This window comes from Choloepus didactylus, chromosome 4, assembly GCF_015220235.1.
Source record: "Choloepus didactylus isolate mChoDid1 chromosome 4, mChoDid1.pri, whole genome shotgun sequence".
Classification (NCBI taxonomy): Eukaryota; Metazoa; Chordata; class Mammalia; order Pilosa; family Megalonychidae; genus Choloepus; species Choloepus didactylus.
In genome coordinates this window covers 169,185,957-169,189,856 of record NC_051310.1, presented here as the reverse complement: position 1 = coordinate 169,189,856, position 3,900 = coordinate 169,185,957, and positions in this window count along the sequence as shown.

Sequence of the window (3,900 nt, the reverse complement as noted above, 5' to 3'; positions counted from 1 at the left end):
TCTATGAATCGGCCTGACGGCAAGCAAGCACGGGCTAGCTGAAAAATATCTGCGGGTGTATGATTTAGAGCAGAGAGGTTCTCGATCATGTTCAAGGTATAAGGGGCATTGGGGCCATACTGATGGACGGCCTGCCTCAATTCCCTCAATAGTTTGTAATCATATGATTCGTGCCGATTGCCACCTTGGGGATTGATAATAACCGGGTACATTTCTGAGACTGGCTGCGGCTCAAGTGGCTGGTAGCCACCCAGCATGCCAAAAGGTCTAAATGTTGTGAAAGGGTTCCATCTCCAGAAATGTCTCCCACCACTACCTAATGGCAAAGGGTCCTGAGGGCCTGTATACTCGGGCGGGGGGTACGGCAAAGGTTGCCCCTCCCCTGACCGACCCATCGGGGTTTCCGGGTCTGGCAGCAAAGGATAATTACATTTACTGGGCATGGCCACTAGAGGGAGCTCTCGGCAAGGTCCTTTGGTGGGACCGCCCAAGGCGTCAGTTGGGAGCTGGGGTGTCCCTGGGGGTGCAGCGGTAGACATTGGCGGGGCGGAAGGCCGCACGGGTGTGGCGGGAGGCTCCTCCCACTCAATTAGCGGGGATGCTTCCGCCTTCTCGTCAGTATCGCTATCTGACTCTGAGTCAGAGTCACTGGACTCCGGCGGTTTGCCCTTACAGGAGCCGTCCGCTGACGAAACTGACTGGGTTTCTTGGAGCGCGCACCGTGCTTCTTGCAAGACAGAGGACGGGCTTAGGCCGGTAGCCGATTCTAGTTCAAGGACCGCACGGACGGTCTCCCATATCGGTACTAGAATCGGGTCCATACACACGCCCGTCTGGCGCGCTCGGTCTATGTCGCGACCGAGCTTCATCCAAGAGGGTAGGCTAAGGCTGCCGGTGCAGGCAAACCAAGGGGCAAAAGTATCAACATCATCAAGAAAACGCTGAAGGGAGCTTTCCCTGACCGAGATACCCCGTTGTTTCAAAAGGTTCTTTAAGGGAGCTAAGAGAGGTGAACTTCCGGACTGCCCCATGATTGCAGTCGGCACTATACTTCAGTCACTCGGAGAGCTCTTCCGAGTCCCCCGGGGTCACCTGAAAACCCACGGGCCCTAACTATCATGTAATAAGACGCACTCACCTTCTCGCGTTGATCAGGCGCGGGAAGTCCGCCGTAAGCTCGACGCGCAGCGCTGCTCTCCTCACAGAGGGACCGTCGAGAGCGAGGCAGGAGGAGGAGCTTCCCCGTACGGGCCACCACTTGTCCGGCGCTGCCCCGCTCGGTCCCCGGTTCCCGGCCGGCGAGGGGAAACAGGGAGGGAGAGAGAGAGATGCAGACTGCGCGAACTAACCTGGTCATGAATCACGACTCGAACCACACGGCAGTTGTGAAAGCAAGCCCTTTACTACAGCTAGATGAACATTCTGTGTTACTGGTTCCCACACGGGGCACGGCGCCTCGTGGGAGAGCAGCCTCGATGTGGCCGTCAGGCACGGCTCCTTGTGGGCTGTCTCACCCTACCCCGTCCGGGTAAGACCTTTTATACACAATTAACAACCAATAAGCTTCTAGGCTAGTATCGCGTATACAGGATTTCGATTGGTAGGAGCGGGTGGCGGATACATGCGTCACTATGCGGAAACAGGATGCAGGCGCCATCTTGGCTCACTCGATGGGCGGGGGTAACTCTAGAGCAGGCTGCAGCGCATACGCTAGGCCCGATTCGGGAGGCGGCTTTCCACAATGGAGGGCAAATTCTTAGTTTATGTGCCAGTGGTATCCTCCCGTGTTCACAGCAGACATCGTCAGAGCAATTTTTTTCTCACTAACCCTCAGACGCTTCACAGCACAGTGCCATGACTGCCACTGTGTGGCAATCTGAGTGGACATGCAAGATGAAAATAATTTTGCCATTTCTAGTCTTCCTAGCTGTAACTAAGAGAAAATTGTTAACTGCCTCAAATATCAGAGATCACTAAAGTAGCTAGAAGTCCTAAACTTTGTGACTATGGAGTATCTATCATTAGAGTAGTTAAAATTTTTTTTTTCTAGGTAGCAGTTATCAAAGAAGGAAGCAGGATGGTCATCTATCTGTGGTTTCCTGGATGTGGAAAAGTCCATGTGTGCTGGTTTGAATGTATTATGTCCCCCAGAAAAAGCCATATTCTTTGATGGAATCTTGTGGGGCAGACATATTAGTGGGGATTAAGTTGGAACATTTGGATTAGGTTGTTTGCATGGAAATGCGCCCCACCCAACTGTAGGTGATAACTCTGACGAGATAATTTCCATGGAGGCGTGGCCCCACCCCTTCAGAGTGGGCCTTGATCAGTGGAGCCATATAAATGAGCTGGCAAACAGAAGGAACTCAGTGCAGCTGAGAGTGACATTTTGAAGAGGAGCTAGAGCCAAGAGGGACACTTTGAAGAAAGCATGGGAGCTGCAGATGAGAGACAGTTCGAAGATGGCCATTGAAAGCAGACTCTTGCTCTGGAGAAACTAAGAGAGGACAAATACCCCAAGAGCAACTAAGAGTGACATTTTTGAGGAACTGCAGCCTAGAGAGGAACATCCTGGGAGAAAACCATTTTGAACCCAGAACTTTGGAGCAGACGTCAGCCACATGCCTTCCCAGCTAACAGAGGTTTTCTGGACACCATTGGCCATCCTCCAGTGAAGGTACCTGATTGCTGATGTGTTACCTTGGACACTTTTTGGCCTTAAGGCTGTAACTCTGTAACCAAATAAACCCCCTTTAATAAAAGCCAATCCATCTCTGGTGTTTTGCATTCCAACAGCATTAGCAAACTAGAACACAGTGCCAGTTTCAGTGTCTATATAATGAGTTGATAGACAGTTAGGGGGAAAAATTCTCCAGAAAAGACATTTAAATTCTTTAATTCTCAGAAGATTGCTTGTAGGAATAAAACAATTGTTTAACCCTAATCTTATTGTCAGCTTCACAAGTAAGTTATGAGATAAATGACCACTCTCTATGAAGTCCAAAATATCAATTTCAATACAGCAGATAAGCAAAGAAGAGTTGATTAAAAAAAAAAAAAAAAAACAACAACACCTCAACCCTTTGTGCTGGTTTGAAACTCTTGTGTACCTCAGGAAAGACGATGTTCTTTTAATCCAATCTTGTGGGGGCAGACCTATTGTGGATGGGATCTTTTGATTAGTTGTTTCCATGGAGATGTGACCCACCCAATTTTGGATAGGATTTGTTTTTAAAATTCAGTTTTATTGAGATATATTCACATACTATACAATCATCCATGGTGTACAATCAACTGTTCATAGTACCATCTTATAGTTGTGCATTCATCATCCCAATCTATTTTGGAACATTTTCCTTACACCAGAAAGAATCAGAATCAGAATAAAAAATAAAAATAAAAAAGAGAACATCCAAATCATCCCCCCCCATCCCACCCTATTTTTCATTTAGGTTTTGTCCCATTTTTCTACTCATCCATCCATACACTGGATAAAGGGAGTGCTATCCACAGGGTTTTCACAATCACACTGTCACCCCTTGTAAGCTACATTGTTATACAATTGTCTTCAAGAGTCAAGGCTACTGGGTTGGAGCTTGATAGTTTCAGGTATTTACTTCTAACTATTCCAATATATTAAAACCTAAAAAGTGTTATCTATGTAGTGAGTAAGAGAGTCCACCAGAGTGACCTCTTGACTCCATTTGAAATCTCTCAGCCACTGAAGCTTTATTTCGTTTCATTTTGCATCCCCCTTTTGGTCAAGAAGATGTTCTCAATCGGGTGGGACCTTTTTGATTAGATTATTTCCATGGAGGTGTGACCCTGCCTATTCAAGATGGGTCTTGATTAGTTTACTGGAGTCCTGCAGAGAGCTAATTGCTGACATAGACCCAGATG